Source organism: Macaca mulatta, chromosome 5, assembly GCF_049350105.2.
Source record: "Macaca mulatta isolate MMU2019108-1 chromosome 5, T2T-MMU8v2.0, whole genome shotgun sequence".
Lineage (NCBI taxonomy): Eukaryota > Metazoa > Chordata > Mammalia > Primates > Cercopithecidae > Macaca > Macaca mulatta.
The window spans coordinates 81114568-81136706 of record NC_133410.1 but is presented as its reverse complement, the minus strand read 5'-3'; the positions used below and the strand labels follow the sequence as shown (position 1 = coordinate 81136706).

At 40.4% G+C, this 22139-nt stretch overlaps 1 long non-coding RNA gene across 2 annotated transcripts in view; it reads right to left on the bottom strand.

The window, feature by feature from the left end:
* The window catches only part of LOC114678347 (uncharacterized), a 62679-nt gene extending 40934 nt beyond the window's left edge, over positions 1-21745 (bottom strand). For both annotated transcript variants that reach the window (XR_013417215.1, XR_013417214.1), the window contains exon 1: positions 21534-21745. This is a non-coding gene — a long non-coding RNA (uncharacterized LOC114678347). The remainder of the gene's footprint in view (positions 1-21533) is intronic.
* Positions 21746-22139: the final 394 nt, after the last annotated feature.

Here is a 22139-nt window from a genome sequence, read left to right as displayed (position 1 = left end):
TAGAGTAATTAATGCAGAGAAGGTCCTAAACGAAATGAAAGAGATGAAAACCATGACACGAGAAATACGTGACAAATGCACAAGCTTCAGTAACCGACTCGATCAACTGGAAGAAAGAGTATCAGCGATTGAGTATCAAATGAATGAAATGAAGCGAGAAGAGAAACCAAAAGAAAAAAGAAGAAAAAGAAATGAACAAAGCCTGCAAGAAGTATGGGATTATGTAAAAAGACCAAATCTACGTCTGATTGGGGTGCCTGAAAGTGAGGGGGAAAATGGAACCAAGTTGGAAAACACTCTTCAGGATATCATCCAGGAGAACTTCCCCAACCTAGTAGGGCAGGCCAACATTCAAATCCAGGAAATACAGAGAACGCCACAAAGATACTCCTCGAGAAGAGCAACTCCAAGACACATAATTGCCAGATTCACCAAAGTTGAAATGAAGGAAAAAATCTTAAGGGCAGCCAGAGAGAAAGGTCGGGTTACCCACAAAGGGAAGCCCATCAGACTAACAGCAGATCTCTCAGCAGAAACTCTACAAGCCAGAAGAGAGTGGGGGCCAATATTCAACATTCTTAAAGAAAAGAATTTTAAACCCAGAATTTCATATCCAGCCAAACTAAGTTTCATAAGTGAAGGAGAAATAAAATCCTTTACAGATAAGCAAATGCTTAGAGATTTTGTCACCACTAGGCCTGCCTTACAAGAGACCCTGAAGGAAGCACTAAACATGGAAAGGAACAACCGGTACCAGCCATTGCAAAAACATGCCAAAATGTAAAGACCATTGAGGCTAGGAAGAAACTGCATCAACTAATGAGCAAAATAACCAGTTAATATCATAATGGCAGGATCAAGTTCACACATAACAATATTAACCTTAAATGTAAATGGACTAAATGCTCCAATTAAAAGACACAGACTGGCAAACTGGATAAAGAGTCAAGACCCATCAGTCTGCTGTATTCAGGAGACCCATCTCACACGCAGAGACATACATAGGCTCAAAATAAAGGGATGGAGGAAGATTTACCAAGCAAATGGAGAACAAAAAAAAGCAGGGGTTGCAATACTAGTCTCTGATAAAACAGACTTTAAACCATCAAAGATCAAAAGAGACAAAGAAGGCCATTACATAATGGTAAAGGGATCAATTCAACAGGAAGAGCTAACTATCCTAAATATATATGCACCCAATACAGGAGCACCCAGATTCATAAAGCAAGTCCTTAGAGACTTACAAAGAGACTTAGACTCCCATACAATAATAATGGGAGACTTCAACACTCCACTGTCAACATTAGACAGATCAACGAGACAGAAAGTTAACAAGGATATCCAGGAATTGAACTCATCTCTGCAGCAAGCAGACCTAATAGACATCTATAGAACTCTCCACCCCAAATCAACAGAATATACATTCTTCTCAGCACCACATCATACTTACTCCAAAAGACGTTTTTTAACACAGATGGCTTCCAGGGGAAAAGGGCACACAGCCTTTCACCTTGAATTGGGTGTGATTGTGAAGACTGATCCCCAGAGACTTGGCCCTCCCCCACCTCCCACCCCCTTGTATCCACCCTCCCCCACCTCATCCCTGGAGGCTCTCTGAGGGTCAGTCCAGGCCGCTTCCTCACTCTATGGTGGGAAACCCATCAGCAGGTAGCAAAATGCCTCGCTGTCATTCCAAATGCAGTGCTAAGTGCAGTGCTGGATGCAGTTGCAGACCCAGACGTGCTAAGGAGATTGAAGGAAGATTGTGACCCATACCACCAGCAGTTTACGTTGAATTGATAATTTCAGAAATCAAATGATCTGGGGACGCATCATTATAGTATATTGTATTTGTGTGTGTTTAAAAAGACCAATTAAGCTGGGCATGGTGGCGCACGCCTGTGGTCCCAGTCTCAGGAGGCTGAATTGGGAGGATGGCTTGCATTCCTGCCTGGGCAACAGGGCAAGATCCTGTCTCTTAAAAAATGTTAAAAATGGCCGGGCGCGGTGGCTCAGGCCTGTAATCCCAGCACTTTGGGAGGCCGAGACGGGCGGATCACGAGGTCAGGAGATCGAGACCATCCTGGCTAACACGGTGAAACCCCGTCTCTACTAAAACTAATACAAAAAACTAGCCGGGCGAGGTGGCGAGCGCCTGTAGTCCCAGCTACTCGGGAGGCTGAGGCAGGAGAATGGCGTAAACCCGGGAGGCGGAGCTTGCAGTGAGCAGAGATCCGGCCACCGCACTCCAGCCTGGGTGACAGAGCGAGACTCCGTCTCAAAAAAAAAAAAAAAAAAAAAAAAAAAAAGTTAAACATTTAAAAATAAAAAAAGACCAATCAGCTAAACATGCTTTAAATATCACAATTCCCATTTATTCATTTAAAAAAAAAAAAACCTCAAATAATGAAACCTGTCTGACATTCTCTCGTCATCTAGGACGCTTGCTTCTCCCTCACCCACTCATCCCTAAGGAACTTGTCCATTCATCTCCTTAAACAGGAAAAAGAAAAAAGAAAGCAATAATTTGACCAGCAGGGGGCAGCAAGAGACAAAGAATAAGACAATCGATTTAACTTCCCCAGCCCCCAACTTTGTCTGGAATCCTGGATTAGAATGGTTTAAATTGGGAAAAAGATGGTGGAGGAGTGGGGATGGAATCCAAACCACAGAATCCAAATTCATAAAGTTAAGTGGATGCAGAACTTGCTGGAACAAGATTTACGGAGGACAATAGCCAGACAGTCATTTTTTGTTTTTTTCTTGAATTCTATGGAGGAAGGTCACCCAGCAGATATTTAAAGAGAACCTGGCTCTCTTTGATGATGTCCACGAACTCAGTAACAAACATGTAATTTGGGAGATATCCTATAGATAAAGATGAAAGAAAGTGGTTCCCTTTGAATATTCACCCCACAGTGAATTGGAAATGTGGGTCTCCGACGGGCCAGGAGTACCTGGGCAGCTGGGGTGTCTGGCATCCAGCCCTGGGCATCTCGGGACCCACCTGACCAGGTGAGGAGAAGTGGAAGACGCTGGGAAGAAAGATGGGTGGGCCTTGTGGTCCTGGACGGAATCTCTTACTTCCTGAAGAATCCTTAATGTGTATTAAAATGTCAACCCTGATACAAAGAAACGTGGACCATAAAGAAGAGAGTAAGGGGACACAGGAAAGAAAATTGTGGTCGTGGGAGGCTTCTTCATGCGAAATGTTTATTTGGGGTCCTAGGCTGAAATGGTTGAATTAAAAGTCCTGTAGCCTTCAGGACACGTGAGCTTGTGCCTATTACAGGCACTTTATATTAGTTTCCTAGGGCTGCCATAACAAAAGTACCACTAACGGGGTGGCATGTGACAAGAAAAAATTATTCTCTCACAGTTCTGGAGGCCAGAAGTCCATAACCAATGTGTTAGCAGACTACGTTCCTCCAAAGCCCCTAAGGTAGAATTCTTCTGCATTAGTCTGTTTTCACACTGATATAAAGAATTACCTGGGTTGGGGCGGGGGGCCAGGATGGGTGGGTGACTAGAAACAGCTGTGATTGGAGGTTCCAACAAAAAGAACCATAATAAGTGTGTGAGCGCTTCACTGGCAACCAGGGTACCTGGGTTCTCTCATCAGAACTGCCTAGGCGGCTGGAGTGATCCACCCAGAGGAAGAGCAGTGTGGTGCGGCAACCCACTTAAGAGCTTCCCGGGGCAGGGAAGCCCTCCCCCCCTGCCAGCCAAAGAAGGCAGTGAGTGAGCTGCAACCCTGCTGGGGAAACAGTGTTTTCTTCCAGGGAACTGTGCAACTCATGGATTGGAAGATCCCACCTGGGAACCCACACCACCAGGGCCTAGCATCCTAACCCCGGATCCTCACAGATTCTCATCAGCCTCTGGGCTGGAATCTGCTTAAGCCTACGGAGCTCTGAGCTCCAGGGGGAGAAGTGACCAGCACCACAGCTGTGGCTACCTTCTGTCTAAGCCCTTTGAGCCCCTCGGGGGAGGGGCAGCAGCCAGCACTGGGACCCACAACCACCTAACACGCTAAGCTTCCTGGGCCGGGGAAGGACAGTATCCATCTCTATGGCTCCAGGCTGTGCTTTTCTCCTGCTGGAGCCAGGGAGGCTGGATGGCTTGGTCCCAAGATGTATCCCCCACAGCCCAACACACCGGCTGTGGCAGGCTGTGGCAGACTGTGGCCAGAGGCTTCTTCAGGCCTGACCCTGACTCATCCTTCCTCACTGGATAGGGCTTCCCTGCAGGAACTCCAATAACTCCAGCCAAAGACTGAGGGACAGAACCCAGATCTCCCTGGGACTGAGCCCCTAGCGGGAGGGGTGGCTGCAGTCTCTGTGGACCAGCAGACTTAGCCTTTCCTCCTGGTAGTTCTGAAGGATCCAGGCAGCCCAGACAAGTGGGTTTCCCCCAGCGAAGCACACCCGTTCCACCAAAGTGCAGTCAAAGTGCTTCGTTAAATGGGTCCTGTTCCCCATGCCACCCAACTGGGTGAGATTCTCCAACAGGGATGTCAGACTCCCTATACAGGGGCAATCCTACTGGCATCAGGTCAGTGCCCTTCAAGGTCAGAGATGCCAGAAGAAGGAGCAGACACCCATCTTTGCTGTTCTCCAGCCTCTTGGGTGATATCTCTGGGCGTGGAAGTGAACCAGATGAATAGGGCCTAAAGTGAACCCCCAGTAAACTGCAGCAGCCCTACAGAAGAGGGACCTGACCATTGAAAGAAAAACAAACAAACAGAAAGCAACAACACCAGCATCAACAACAACAACAAGAAACACCCACAAAAATCCCATCCAAGGATCAGCAGCCTCGAAGATCAAAACTAGACAAACTTATGAAGATGAAAAAGAATCAACAAAAAAACGCTGAAAACCCAAAAGGCCAGAGGGTCTCTTCTCCTCCAAATGATTGCAATGTCTCTCCAGAAAGGGCACAGAACTGGGCAGGGGATGAGATGGACAAATTGAGATGAAGAAGTAGGCTTCAGAAGATGGGCAATAAAAAACTACGCTGAGCTAAAGGAGCGTGTTCTAACCCAATGCAAAGAAACAAAGAACCTTGGTAAAAAGAGGAATTGCTAACTAGAATAACCAGTTTAGATAGAAACATAAACGACCTGATGGAGCTGCAAAACACAGCACAAGAACTTTGTGAAGCATACACAAGTATCAACAGCTGAATCAACCAAGCAGAAGAAAGGATATCAGAGTTTGAACACCACCTTGCTGAAATAAGACATGCAGACAAGACTAGAGAAAAGAGAATGAAAAGGAATGAAAAAAGCCTCAAAGAAATATAAAAAGACAAAATCTACAGTTGACTGGAGTACCTGAAAGAGATGGGGAGAACAGAAACAAGCTGGAAAACACACTTCTGGATATTATCCAACAGAACTTCCTCAGCCCAGCAAGAAAGGCCAACATTCAAATTCAGGAAATACAGAAAATACCACTAAGATCAACCCCAAGACATATAATCATCAGATTTCCAAGGTCGAAATGAATGAAAAAATGTTAAGGGCAGCCAGAGAGAAAGGCCAGGTCACTAGGCTTTCCCTACAAAGGGAAGCCCATCAGACTAACAGAAGACCTCTCAGCAGAAACTCTACAAGCCAGAAGACATTAACTGGGGGCTAATATTTGGCATTCTTAGAGAAAAGAATTTTCAACTCAGAATTTCATATCTAGCCAAACTAAGCTTCATAAGTGAAGGATAAGTAAAATCCTCTCCAGACAAGCAAATACTGTGGAATTTTGTTACCACCAGGCCTGCCTTTCAAGAGATCCTCAAAGAAGCACTAAATATGGAAAGGAAAAATTCGTACCAGCCACTGCAAAAACACACCAAAATATGAAGACCAATGACACTATGAAGAAACTGCATCAACTAGTGTGCAAACTAACCAGATAGCATCATGATGACAGAATCAAATTCACACATAAAAATACTGACCTTAAACATAAATGGGCTAAATGCCCCAATTAAAAGACACAGACTGGCAAATTGGATAAAGAGTCAGGACCCATTGGTGTGCTGTATTCAGGAGACCCCACTCATGTGCAAAGACACACATAGGCTCAAAATAAAGGGATGGAGGAAAATTTACCAAGCAGATGGAAAGAAAAAAAAAGCAGGAGTTGCAATCCTAGTCTCTGACCAAACAGACTTTAAACAACAAAGATCAAAAAAGACAAAGAAGGGCATTACATAATGGTAAAGGGAACAATTCAACAAGAAGCACTAACTATTCTAAATATATATGCACCCAATGCAGGACCACCCAGATTCATAAAACAAGTTCTTAGAGACCTACAAAGAGACTTAGACTCCCACACAATAATATTAGGAGACTTTAACATCCCATTGTCAATATTAGATTAGACATATCAACAAGACAGAAAATTAAGAAGGATATTTAGGACTTGAACTCAGCTCTGGATCAAGTGGACCTAATAGACATCTACAGAACACTACACCCTATATCAAAAGAATATACATTTTTCTAAGTGTCACATGGTTCCGCTTATTCTAAAACTGATCACATAGTTGGAAGTAAAACACTCCTCAGTAAATGCAAAAGAACTGAAATAATAACAGTCTCAGACCACAGTGCAATTAAATTAGAACTCAGGATTAAGAAATTCACTCAAAATCACACAATTACATGGAAACTGAGCAACCTGCTTCTGAATGACTCCTGGTAAATAATGAAAATAAGACAGAAATCAAATCTTTGAAACCAGTGACAATGAAGAGATAACATACCAAAATCTCTGGGACACAACTAAAGCAGTGTTAAGAAGGAAAATTATAGCACTAAATGCCTACCTCAGAAAGCTAGAAAGATCTCAAATCAACACCCTAACATCACAATTAAAAGAGCTAGAGAAGCAAGAGCAAACTAATCCAAAAGCTAGCAGAAGACAAAAAATAACTAAGATCAGAAAAGAACTGAAGGAGATAAAGACATAAACACCCCTCCAAAAAAATCAATGAATTCAGGAGCTGGTTTTTTGAAAAAATTAACAAAATAGATAGACCACTAGATAGACTAATAAAGAGGAAAAGAGAGAATAATCAAAGAGACATAATAAAAATGATAAAGGGGATATCACCACCAACACCACAGAAATACAAACTACCATCAGAGAAGACTATAAACACCTCCATGCAAATAAACTAAGAAATCTAGAAGAAATTGATAAGTCCCTGGACACATACAGCCTCCCAAGACTAAACCAGAAAGAAGTCAAATCCCTGACTGGACCAATAACAAGTTCTGAAATTGAGGCAGTAATTAATAGCCTACCAACTAAAAAAAGCCCAGGACCAGATGCATTCACAGCTGAATTCTACCAGAATTACAAAGAGGAGCTGGTACCATTCCTTCTGAAACTATTCCAAACAATTGAAAAGGAGAGACTCCTCCCTAACAAATTTTATGAAGCCAGCATTATCCTGATACCAAAACCTGGAAGAGACACGACAAAAAAAAGAAAACTTAGGGCCAATATCCGTGATGAACATTGATGCAAAAATCTTCAATAAAACACTGGCAAACTGAATCCAGCAGCACCTCAAAAAACTGATGCAGAAGCAGAAAAGTCCTGTGATAAATTCAACATCCCTTCATGTTAAAAACTCTCAATAAACTAGGTATTGATGGAATATGTCTCAAAATAATAAGAGCAATTTATAACAAACCCACAGCCAATATCATATTGAATGGGCAAAAGCTGGAAGCATTCCCTTTGAAAACCAGTGCAAGATAAGGATGCCCTCTCTCACCTCTCCTATTCAGCATAGTATTGGAAGCTCTGGCCAGGGCAATCAGGCAAGAGAAAGATATAAAGGATATTCAAATAGGAAGAGAGGAAGTCAAATTGTCTCCGTTTGCAGATGACATGATTGTATATTTAAAAAAAAAAAAACATAATCTCAGCTCAAAAACTCCTTAAATTTCAGCAAAGTCTCAGGATAGAAAATCAATGTGCAAAAATCACAAGCATTCCTTTACACCAACAATAGACAAGCAGAGAGCCAAATCTTGAATGAATTCCCATTCACAATGACTACAAAGAGAATAAAATACCTCAGAATACAGCTAACAAGAGACGTGAAAGACCTCTCCAAGGAGAACTACAAACCACTGCTCAAGGAAATAAGAGAGGACACAAACAAATGGAAAAACATTCCATCATCATAGATAGGAAGTAGCAGTATCATGAAAATGGCCATACTGTCCTATTCCCATCAAACTACCATTGATATTCTTCACAGAATTAGAATAAAAACTACTTTAAATTTCATACAGAATCAAAGAAGACCCCGTATAACCAAGACAATCCCAAGCAAAAAAAAAAAAAAAAAGTTGGAGGCATCATGCTACCTGACTTCAAACTATACTACAAGGCTACAGTAGCCAAGACAGCACGGTACTGGTACCAAAACAGACACATAGACCAATGGAACTGAACAGGGACCTCAGAAATAACACTACACATGTACGACCATCTGATCTTCCACAAACCTGACAAAAACCAGCAATGGGGAAAGGATCTCCTATTCAATAAATGGAGCTGGGAAAACTGACTAACAATATGCCTAAACCTAAAATTGGACCCCTTCCTTATACCTTATATAAAAAAGAGGCACTTCTGAAAAAATACAGTAGATATTACTTTTAAACAGAAACTGAAATCCTTCCTTCCACCTTATGCAAAAATTAACTCAAGATAGATTAAAGACTTAAACGTAACACCTGAAACCATTAAAAATCCTAGAAGAAAATCTAGACAATACCATTCAAAACATAGGCATGGGCAAAGACTTCATGACAAAAACACCAAAGGCAATTGCAACAAAAGCCAAAATTGACTAATGGGATCTAATTAAACTAAAGAGTTTCTGCACAGCAAAATAAACTATCATCAGAGTGAACAGGCAACCCACAGAATGGCAGAAAACTTTTGCAGTCTACCCATCTGACAAAGGTACAGTATCCAGAATTTACAGGGAATTTGAACAAATTTGCAACAAAAAAAACCAACCCCATCAAAAAGTGGCCAAAGGATATGAACAGACAGTTCTCAAAAGACATTTGTGTGGCCAACAAACCTATTTTAAAAACCTCAACCTCACTAATCATTAGAGAAATGCAAATCAAAACCACAATGAGATACCATCTCACACCACTCAGAATGACAACTATTGAAAAGTCAAGAAACAACAGATGCTGGCAAGGCTGTGGAGAAGCAGAAACGCTTTTACACTGTTGGTGGGAATGTAAATTAGTTCAACCATTGTAGAAGACAGTATGGCAATTTCTCAAGGATCTAGAACCAGAAATATTATTTGACCCAGCAATCCAATTACTGAGTAGGTACCCAGTGGATTATAAATTATTCTACTATGAAGACACATGCACACGTATTTTTATTGCAGCACTGTTTACAATAGCAAAGTCATGGAACCAACTCAAATGCCCATCAGTGATAGATTGGATTAAAAAAATGTGGCACATATATACCATGAAATACTACACAGCCATAAAAAGGAATGAGATCATGTCCTTTGCAGGGACATGGATGAAGCTGGAAGCCATCATCCTCAGCAAAATAACACAGGAACAGAAAACCAAACACCACATGTTCTCACTCATAAGTTGGAGTTGAACAATGGGAACACGTGGACACAGGGAGGGGAACATCACACACCAGGGCCTGTTGGAGGATGGGGAGCAAGGGGAGGGAACTTAAAGGACAGGTCAATAGATGCAGCAAACCACCATGACACATATACCTATGTAACAAACCTGCGCACGTTCTGCACATGTATCCTGGAACTTCTTTTAAAAAAAAAAAAAAATGAACTACCTGAGACTGGGTAATTTGTGAAGAAAAGAGATTTAATTGACTCATAGTTCCCCAGGCTGTAAAGGAAGCATGTCTAGGAGGTCTCAGGAAACTCATAATCATAGCGAAGGGGAAGGGGAAGCAAGCATGTCTTACCATCATGAAGCAAGAGAGGCAGAGAGCAAAGAGGGAAGTGCCACACACTTTTATACCATCAGATCTCATGAGAAGTCACTCACTATCACAAGAACAGCATGGGGGAAGTCCTCCCCCTGACTCAATTACCTCCCACCACATCCCTCCCCTGACACGTGGGGGTTACAATTAAACATGAGATTTGGGTGGGACACAGAACCAAAATATATCACCTTCCTTTTCTCTTCCCAGAACCTGGTAGTTCCCAGCAGTCCATGGCCTTCTTGGGTAGCAGATGCATCACTCCAGTCACTGCCTCCCTCTTGGCATGACTTTTTCCCTGTGTGTGCATCTGTGTCTGAATCTCCATCTCCTTTCTCTGATAAAGATATCAGTCCCTGGATTGAGGGCCCACCCTAATCCAGTATGCCCTCATTTTAACTATTTACATCTGCAAAGACCGTGTTTCCAAATCAAGTAACATTCTGAGGTTCCAGATGGATGTGAATTTGGGGGTGAGGTGTCACTATTCAACCCAGGACAGAACAGACCCTGAATAGGAATCATGTTGTGGCAATCAAGCTAGATGATGCTGCACTCAAATCCTGTTACTTGCTCTCCCTAAGCCTTGGCTTTCTCATCTGTGAAATGGTAGCATCACCCCTAATGGGATTGGGAGTTGAATCTGAGATTATATGCCCGATGCAGTTGATGTACAACAGTGGTCCAGTGGAAAAGCCAGCCAAGCTGTGGTGGTGGAGGCTCTTTGCCCATTCACAGCCCCAAGGGACCTACCCAGCCCTCAAGGGACATTCTACACATCTCCCCAACTCAAGACCAATCACAGAAAGCGGAGGCTTTTAAGCAAGACAATGATTCCTCAGCCCTCAGATGACATCCAGTGGTGACCACCACGAGGGAGGAATGCAGCATTTTATCTTTGTAGCTATCTTATTTAGGACTAAAATGGGAGGTAGGTTTTCCCTATGCAGTTCTCAGCTTGACTTTTCCCTTTGGCTTAGTGAGTTTGGGGACCCGAGATTTGTCTTCCTTTCACACACCTAACCTCCCTACTGGTAGGGCCAGTGCTGGCTGTAGCAAGGATTTGTTTCAGAAATCTGGCATAATCAACAACCACAAATCCTGGGAGGAAGATGGGACACTGAGAGAGCTGTGCTGCAGACTTTTTTAATTAAAAAACTTCTTTTAAAGTTTTTTTTTCCAACTTGATTTATATATATATATATATATATATATATATATATATATATATATGTGTGTGTGTGTGTGTGTGTGTATATATATATATATATAATTTCAACTTTTATTATAGATTAAAGGGTATATGTGCAGGTTTGCTACATGGGTATATTGTATGACACTTAGGTTTGGGGTCCAAATGATCCCATCACCAAGGTAGTGGGCATGGTACCCAATAGGTGGTTTTTCAGCCCACACTCCCCTCCCTCCCCCTTCCAGTAGTCCCCAGTGTCTTTTGTTCCCATCTTTATGTCTACATGTATTCAATGTTTATCCCCCACTTATAAGTGACAACCTGCAGTATTCGATTTTCTATTCTTGAGTTAATTTGCTTAGGATAGTGGCCTCTGTCTGCATCCATGTTGCTGCAAAGGACATGATTTCATTCTTTTTTATGGCTGCATAGTATTCCATGATGTATATGTACCATATTTTCTTTCTCCAATCCACCACTGATGGGCACCTAGGTTGATTTCATGTCTTTGCTATTGTAAATAGTGACATTATGAACACATGAGTGCATGTCTCTTTTTGGTGGAATGATTTGTTGTCTTTTGGATATACACCCAATAATGAGATTGCTGGGTCAGATGGTAGTTCTATTTTAATTTCTTTGAAAGATCTCCAAACCATTTTCCACACAGGCTGAACTAGTTTGCATCCCCCCCAAGAGTGTATAAGCATTCCCCTTTCTTCTCAACCTTGCCAGCATCTGTTATGTTTTACTTCTAAATAATCATTCTGATTGGTGTGAGACAGCTTCTCATTTTGGTTTTGATTTGCATTTCTCTGATGAGCATTTCTCAATTTTTGTCCATCACTTGCATGGCTTCTTTTGAGAAGTGTATCTTCATGTCCTTTGCCCATTTTTAAATTGGATTATTTGTTTTTTGCTTGTTGATTTAAATTCCTTGTGGCTTCTGGATGTTCGACCTTTGTCAGACACATAGTTTGCAAATATTTTCTCCCATTCTGTAGGCTGTCTGTTTATTCTGTTGGTAATTTGCAGTGCAGAAGCTCTTTAGTTTAATTAGGTCCTACTTGTTAATATTTGTTTTTATTGCAGTTGCTTTTGGGGACTTAGCCATAAATTATTTTCCAAAGCTGATATCAAGAAGTGCATTTCCTAGATTTTCTTCTAAGATTTTTATCGTTTGAAGTCTTACATTTAAATCTTAATCCACCTTGAGTTAATTTGTGTATGATAACTGGCTACCCAGTTATCCCAGCACCATTCATTGAATAAGGAGTCCTTTTCCCATTGCTTATTTTTGTCAATTTTGTGAAAGATCAGATAGTTGTAGGTGTGCAGGTTTATTTCTGGGTTCTCTATTCTGTTCCATGAGTCTATGTGTTTGTTTATGTGCCAGTACCATGCTGTTTTGGTTACTGTATCCCTGTAGTATAGTTTGAAGTCAGGTAATATGATGTCTCCAACTTTGTTCTTTTTGCTTAGGATTGCTTTTACTATTCAGGTTAGGGCTCTTTTTTGGTTTCAAATGAATTTTAGAAGTTTGTTTTCTAATTCTGTGAAAAATGATACTGGTATTTTCATAGGGATAGCATTGAATCTGTAATTGCTATGGGCAGTATGGCCATTTTAACAATATTGATTCTTCAAATCCATGAGCATGGAATAGTTTTCCATTTATTTGTTTTGTCTCTATTTCTTTCAGCAATGTTTTGTGGCTCTCCTTGTAGAGATCTTTCATCTCCCTGTTAGATGAACTCCTAGATATTTCATGTTTTGTGGCTATTGTAAATGTCGTTGTGTTTTGGTTTGGTTTTCAGCTCGAACATTATTAGTGTATAGAAATGTGACTTATTTGTGTACACTGATTTTGTATCCTGAAACTTTATTGAATTCGTATCAGTTCCAGGAGCCTTTTGGCAGGGTCCTTAGGTTTTTCTATATATGGAATCATATCATCAGTAAAGAGAGAGAGTTCGACTTCTTCTTTTCCAATTTGGATGGCTTTTCTTTTGTTCTCTTGCCTAGTTGCTCTGGCTAGGAATTCCTGATGCAGGTATTTTACAGGAATCTTTGTTTCAGTGACTCTCACTTTGAGGCTGGCTCAGACATGATACTTAGCATGGTTTCACAGCATACTTTCTGAATGCAGTGTCCACACTGAGGTAGATAACTGCAAAAGTTATTTCATATTTGCCATTGGTATTCACTCATTTCGCAGCCAAAAGTCTTTATTTTATGTCTGTTGGATAAATGTATTACTTCAAAAAGCGTTTTGGGAGGGTGCTAATAATCTTTTTTTTGTTTAATCAAGGAAAGATTTTTTTATATGTCTAAGATTTTTGTAAGTCTGAATCTTCTTGAGCGAGTCAAAGACAGTTCACTGGTAATATGTGCCTTCCACATCCAGATTGGCAGCACCCAACCAGACACAAATAAACTTTTTAAGGAAGTGCCCTTCTTCTCCCACTGACTCAACAAAGCTACAAAAATATCTAATTGTAGCAGCCAGATCCTTTTGAAAATGGGCCTCCATTGAAATGTGCTTTCACCTGTAAGTGTACAATGATGTATATTGACTTTGTCAGAGATGCCATAGTTTGATCCTTCATTTTGATTGGCATCAGAGTATACAACCTCATTTATGCAATTATTCATTCATTCAACAAATATCCATGCATCAAGTGGTAGGACAGTCTCTAAAATGTCCCCCAACAGTCTCTGACTCCTGCTACTTAAATATTCTCCTACACTTGAGTGTAGGCTGGGCCTAGTGACCTGCTTTTGGCAAAAAGAGTGTAGTTAAGTGATGGCATGTCACTTACAAGATTGGTAGGTTATAAAACTAACTTCTGTCCTGTTCGCATTCTCTCTCTCTCTCTCTCTCTCTCTCTCTCTCTCTCTCTCTCTGTCTTTCTCTTGCTTTCTCTGATGCAGTAAGTAGTCACATTGTGGGCTGCCCTATGGAAAGACTCATGAGAAAAGAGACAGAATCCTGCCGATCCTGTCAGTAAGCTTGGCAGCATATCCTACCCCAGTCTAGCCTTGAGTTCACTGCAGCCCGGGCTGATATCTTCCTTTAAATATCCTTTTTTTCTTTTTTTTTTTCTTTTTTCTTTTTGTTTTACTATACTTTAAGTTCTGGGATACATGTGCGGAATGTGCAGGTTTGTTGCATAGGTATACAAGTGCCATGGTGATTTGCTGGACCCATGAACCCATCACCTACATTAGGTATTTCTCCTAATGCTATCCCTCCTTTAGCCCCCCACCCCTCGACAGGCTCCAGTGTGTGATGTACCCTTCCCTGTGTCCATGTGTTCTCATTGTTCAACTCCCACTTATGAGTGAGAACATGCAGTGTTTGGTTTTCCGTTCTTGTGTTAGTTTGCTGTTGGGATCCGTGCCGGGGGTGGTGGAGAATGAAAGAACACACAAAAGACAAAGACACACAGAGAACATGGCGGCCGCACTCAGAGCCTCCGCCTCACTTTGTTTATACTCCATAAACCCCACGTCAGCAGAAAGAATGCAATGCAAAACAAACTTTCTTTTCCCACATGTAACCTTCTACTCAGTTCTTTGTTTCTATGCTCTTCCTTATCTGCCCGCCTTCTTGGCACCTACGGGAGTTCATTAAAAGTTCAATTGGAGATACTGTCCTTGAGCCCTATCTATTCTCAGCATACTGTTTTCAAAGGCCCCTGCATTTCCCCCCCCCCTTTTTTTTGTTTTGCCTCAATCCTAAAAAGGTAGCCCATATTTGTTCTTGTGTTTTCTTTTGTTTTTGGAGGTGATGGAGGGAGCATCGAATCACCAAAAGAAGTAGACCCAATCCAAGTGCCCAAAGCAATATACTTCCAGAGATTGTAGAAATCCATGTCTTCATCTGGGTCCATGAGTTAAAGGCAGCAAGGCGCTGACCCAGCTCCTGAAGGGTTACAGTTCCGGACAACACATGTAATTGTTGTCGAAATGCTTCAGAAATGTTCTGAGTGAGCTCTTGGATGTCCAAACTAATATTTTTATGGCCTATTAATAATTTTTGGATTATGGTCCAATTTTGAGAGATGTTAAAAAGCACAGGTGTTACACAAAATTGAGTGGAGTTCCAATCACATTGTAATGTTATCCGAGTACTGAGGACAGTGAGCTGATCTCCAAGCCATGTCAAGGCTTGTTCCATGTTGTCCAATCTTTCAGCAAGTTGAGAATCAATGTTTCGTTGTTGAAGCTATAACCGGTGAGATTGTTCATCCCATTGCTGCACAAATTCAGCATTTTGTATGCTTTGATGAAGAGTGAGCCCTGCTATGGCCGCAGTGGAGACGATGGCGACAAGGCTTATCACCGAGGCAATTATAAGTCCAAGGGCACGGAGGGTTTGCTGGAGAGAAGTCCAAATATAAGTCTCAAGAGGTGATGCCCCCCATGGTCACGTAAGGTTAACAGGTAGCCAAATTTCCTTACGAGCCCTGAGGATATAAATATCCTCAGTAAAGTTGTGCCACCAGGAATGATTGAGGCAAGACAAAAATGTACACGTATCTGTACAATTAACAATCCCCGTATCATTATCCCATGTCAAATTCCCTGCTAATAATAGGTAGGGCTTACGGACATAAGCAATAATATATCAGGAGGTATTTCGATATAACTGAATATGAAAGGAGTTATTCGGGTTAGAAAGATTAAGGGGCATATTCCCCACAAAAGTGCTAATGGCATCGCCTGCAGATAACAACTTCCAAAAATAACTCTGTACTTCAGGCCTCCTTCATGCCATACCAAGGTTTCATTACTGTTAGCAGCAATACTTTTATTTACCCAGTGTCATTTCAAAGGTATGTGACTAAATTTTGTTTGAAAATCACTGTGCACACTTCAATCAGTTATTTGCATCCCATTGTATTCTAATAAAATCCGGGGTTTAGTTCCCTGACATTGTTCTCACTCCAGCACCTCAATATTAGGAGAAACCTCTAGAATAGGACAAAAAAGTAAAGAACTAGGAATAGTTTCATTACTATATACAGTATGATTATATTAAAAACTTCTAGTTACAATAATAACAGTATTAGCAGCCACATGACTATGATTATAATGAATAGCCCAGGCTTCATGCGATCTTCGGAGACAATGAGAACTATTTCCCATACATATTGGAACTCCTTCCACTCCAAATTGATATGTGTTGTTTATAATTCCCGTTTCCCGTTCTATATTGTCCTTGTCTATATAGGGGGATGGCATCCAAGTAGTGTCATTGGTGAAAACCTTAATTTCCGCCTCCCCCCAGGCGACTCCCTGATACAAGTGTGGAAAGGGAATATAAGTCCAATATTCATACAAAGCCTCACTAAGAGAAATAAGTCCCCTGCCAAGGCACATCCAACAAAGGAAGAAATGCATGCTGAATCCAGTTTTCTTTTCAACAGGGTTTCAATCATCTTGTAGGAAACCACTCAGGTCCGCTCCCTGTAAGGACAAGAGCATAGCCCCGTCCCTGTTTTAGAACTTGCCCTTGAACATACTTACCTTCTTCATTAGGATACCAAACCTTTAAACTATCAGCAGGGACTATCACCGAGGGAGGTGAGGAAAGATGGGTTACGGCAGCGGAATCTTGCAATTGTCTCCATTGATTCAAAAATATTAAGGTAAAAAGAACCTTCAAAATCTGGTTTCAAAATCTGGTTTCTGGGGGGCTCATTTCCTCCTTTTTGTTTTGTTTTAATAGTTAAGTTTTTAAAGTTAAATTTGCGCGCTCAATGATGGCTTGACCTTGACTGTTGCCCGGGATACCGATGATATGTTGAATATTGTATTGCTATAAGAAAACTTGTAATTTATGAGAGACATAAGCAGGGGCATTATCAGTTTTAAGTATAAGAGGAATGCCCATGATGGCGAAACAAACTAAGGGATGAGTAATAACAGAAATGAGAAAAGGTATCAATGGTATGATGAACATTTTAATCGTCCAAAAGAAGGGACATCTCGTGGATTAACCCCAGGATGGAAGGATGGAATGCTCAAAGGAGCACAGGAAGGACAAGCTCGAATAAGAGAACGAGCTTGTTTGTGAGTTAAATGAAACCATCGTTGAAGGCCAGAACTATTAGTGTGATGTAGAGTATATTTTTGTTCTGCAGCATGTAGGTGGCCAATTAAAAGCAAATCAATCTGAGTATTACCATGAACTAATGGTCCAGAAAGTTGAGAATGAGAACGAAGATGAGTGATGAATAAAGGAGCTCTATGTTGGCTCAAAGTAAAGGATAACAAAGAAAAGAATTTCTGAAGAGAAGAAGTAGCACAAAGAGGTAAAGTGGCCTGACAAATATAAGAAGTAACATAAACGGCGGATTGAGAATCACTAACAATGTTACAACCAGTAGTAGGGAAATCAAGTAAGATCATGAGAATAGCAAACAATTCTCCCTATTGCACCGAGGGATAAGGATAAACTGTAACTCAAGATTGATGAAGCTTCTTGCCAAGAATCAGAAGTTGCAAGAAGATAAGTGATCTGACTATGAGTGAATTGAGAGATAATTAAGGAAGGATCTCCTCCCCAAAGTTGTCGACAGTGATGCCGTCCTTTGATGATCAGTTCAGCTAAATGATCGATATAAGTAGCCAAGCGTTTAGATATTTTATTGGACAAAAAGATCCATTTTACTGGTCGACTAGTTTGATGAATCATTCCTGTGGGAAAAGGTAAAGTATGAAATAAACAAAAGGAAGGGCCTTTTGAAGTTGCTCTTCAACAAGCTGGAGTTCCTGTAAAGCCAAAGGAGTTAAATGGCGTGAGTTGTCCAAGTGACTGTCTCCTTCTAGAATAGAAAAAAGATGTTATAACTGATATGTTGGTATTCCTAAAACAGGACGCATCCAATTAATGTCTCCTAGAAGCTTTTGAAAATCATTTAATGTTTTTAAATGATCACGTCGAATTTGAATTTTTTGGGGTCGAATATTTTGTGCCCCCAAGGTATAACCTAAATATTGAATAAGAAAATCCAGTTAAATTTTTTCTGTGGCAATATTAAGTGAGTAGAAAGAAAGCTGAGTTTGTAATGATACAAAAGCATCTTGCTGCTTTTCTCTGGTTTTAACTTTGTGGGATAAGGGCAGGATTAGGAAGACCAGGCTGTAAACTTTCCCTAGGTTTAATGTAAACATTTATAGTTTTAAGACAAGACAAAGACGGGAATTCCATGCAGAAATACGTGGCTTTATATTCCTCTCGGCCATTTGTTTTTTGACTTACTCTTTTAGAGTCCTAAGTATTTCTTTAAATAATGGTCACTGTTTCACCTAAATAGGAGTGGTGGCTATGAGTTTAAAGGATTGTAGCCCATTTTGAACATCTTATTTTTGGCAGTTGAGGAAATATGAGGAATGTTTAAAAAAGCAGCAAATTGTTGTGAAAGATCTTGTTCCCCAAAATTAATATTGATAGGAACAATATAAAAATAAAAAAAAACACTTGACCTTGTTGACCTTTAGGACCGACACAGGTTAAAGGTTCTACGTCTTGATAAATCACAGAAGCAGCACCCAAGCCAGTGAGTATAACTGAAACTTGTCTTTTTTCCCATTGTATAGGCCACTAATTTAAACAAATAATAGACATATTCACCCCCGTATCAATTAACTCTTTTAAAACTATCCCATTAATGTGCAATGAACATAAGGGCTTTTGATTAGAAACTAAAGTTTTCCAAAAAACAGTTTTTTCTGTGCTACCAAACCCTCTCTATTGAGAATACGTTCCCCTGCCTCTAGGCATATAAATTGTGAAACTTGTACCAAAATAAAAATTTTATTAGTAATATCATGTCCTTTTGGCAAAGGGCCACACACTCTAATAACTAATTTATATACTCCTCTATTAGGAGACAAAGTATAAGGCTGAGTAATAGCTAAGTCAGCAGCGGCACTCTGCTTAGTTGCCGCATAAAGCTGAGAAACTGGGGTAAGGTGTGGGATCCTTAAGGAGGACTTGAATTTATTCCTTAATGTTATAGGCCATTGCTCACTGAATATTGTAGTAGACTTGTATTGTAATTGTTGGGGCCCCAAGCCTGTGGGCCCCGGCTCCCATTTCCCAGGAGAGGAGACAGTAAATTTCCACTTTTATCAGTTTTGGAACGACATTTATTTGTCCAATGTCGACCTTTACCACAATATTTGTACACCTCTGAAGGCAGCTTTCTGCCTTGAGGGATAAAAGTGTTCAATTTTTATGACATTCTTTTTTGAAATGTCTAGGTTTACCACACTGAAAGCAAACACCTTGTTTGTTATTTCCTTTTAAGGCTTTAGACAAAGCTCCAGCAAATAATTGAGCATTATAAATAGCCCCTCCAACACTAACACAAGTTTTAATATATTTATCTAAATTGGCCCCATTGGCCTTTAACGATTTTAACAATTTTTAGCAGTCAGCATAAGCATTTTTAAAAGACAATGTTTGTAACAAAATTTTTGAAGCAAGGCCAGCACCCACAATTTTGAAGACAGCATCCTGAAGACGGGCTACAAAATCTGGATATAGTTCATTTGTGCCCTCTAAAATCTTCACAGAGGAAAGGGAAGTTTTTCCTGTTATCTCTACCTTATTTCAAGCCCTTAAAAACAAAGTCTTGATTTGAGTAAAGGCAACATCATCTAAACCAGCCTGAGCATTAAGAGTAGCATATTGGCCCATGCCTGTGAGTTGTTCCTCAGTGGGTCCAGGGGGATCACACATAATATTTTTCCTAGCCTATACATGTGCCTTGTTCATTTACCAGTTGTGCAATTGTAACCACTGAGAACGATCAAGAAAAGCCTTCCCCAAAGTCTTCCAGTCTATAGGAATTATCAAATTTTCTGATGAAAAATATTAAGAAGACCAAGGATAAAAGGAGATTGAGGTCCATAGTTAGAAATGGCAGCTTTCATTTCTTTTTAAAAATTTAATTTGTAAGGCATTAAATTGGACATTATTGCCACCATTTGAAAACTGAGCATTAGGAGCAAAAGAAGCACAAATAATTGGAAACAGATCCAGCTCCTTAAATTTTTTTTTTAATTAAAAGTATATATAATATATAATAATACTCATATCCCCAAATATAAAGAATCTCAACATATTAATAAGAAAAGGCAAATAACCCAACCAAAAGTAGCAGAACAAGGAAATGACAATAAACCTATATGTCCAACATCATTACTCACTAGGAAATATGTATATTAATACCAAATTGAGAATCATTACATACACAATACAATGGTTAAAATTTAAAAACACAGAAAATATCAAGAGGTAGTTAATGTGTTAAGCAGCTCGAATACTCAACTTCTGTTTGGAGTGTAAATTGGTGGAACCTATGCACCCCTATAACATAACAATTTCCTAGCTGGGGTTATTAATACTATATTAATATTAATAGTTAATATTAATGTGCTTATTTATTAACTATTGAAATACTCATAATATTTTAACAAACAACAAGATATACATATACACTGGTTTTGACATATTAAACAGGTGTTTAGTATAAATTTAAAGTATGTCTGATGTGAACAGGGCTTCAACTTTGCCAAACAAAGGTAAAGATAAGGAAGCCGGGGGGTTGGAGGCACTGGAAAATCCTCTTTTAACAGGGCAGAAGGAAAAGAAACAGGGAAAGCTCACAAAGGTGAATTAGAAGAATGTATCTGTAATATTTGTTGAAGCATTTCCATAATACACTGCAGGTCAGAATTTCCCTTAGAAGAAGGAAGAGCTGGCTTTTTCTCTTCTCCCCCTTTTGCTACCCCCACCATCCTCTGTTATCCTGGCACAAATGGGCTCCATTTCAGATTTATTTATTTATTTATTTTTCCAAATCCTCAGATACCTTTCCTCCTGTGGCTACATTACCACACTCTGAATCAGTCTCAAGTAACTCTAATGTCTGAGTGATAGAGTCACACAAGGTCCACAATTTTAGAGGCATAATATCCCCTAACTGGAGAGCTCAAAGCAGAGTTTTTACTACCTGTAACCATTCTCTGCGATTCAGCTGCACTTTAGTCTGATACTGAAACCAGTAACAATGTTGTTCAACATGAGCAAACAATCACTTCAAAGTCTTTTTCTTTCACTTCTACTCCTATAGACAGCAACAGTCCTTGAAACAGCCGTAAATATTCTGAGGCCAGAGAGATGGAATTCCCCATAATGAAAGCTTAAGAAGGTTCCCCTTAACAATATCTGGGCCATACCCGCCCCTAGGGGGTTCCCCTTCTTGTTCTCCCCTACTCACCCATGCTGACCCTGCTCGCTGCGCCACTTGTTGGGGTCCGTGCCAGGGGTGGTGGAGAATGAAAGAACACACAAAAGACAAAGACACACAGAGAACATGGCGGCCGCTCTCAGAGCCTCTGCCTCACTTTGTTTATACTCCATAAACCCCACGTCAGCAGAAAGAATGCAATGCAAAACAAACTTTCTTTTCCCACATGTAACCTTCTACTCAGTTCTTTGTTTCTATGCTCTTCCTTATCTGCCCGCCTTCTTGGCGCCTACGGGAGTTCATTAAAAGTTCAATTGGAGATACTGTCCTTGAGCCCTATCTATTCTCAGCATACTGTTTTCAAAGGCCCCTGCAGTTTGCTGAGAATTATGGTTTCTAGCTTCATCCATGTCCCTGCAAAAGACATGAACTCATCCCTTTTTATGGCTGCATAGCATTCTGTGGTGTATATATGCCACATTTTCTTTATCCAGTCTATCATTGATGGGCATTTGGGTTGGTTCCAAATCTTTGCTATTGTGAATAGTGCTGCAATAAACATATGTATGCATGTGTCTTTATAGTAGAACGATTTATAATCCTTTGGGTATATGCCCAATAATGGGATTGCTGGGT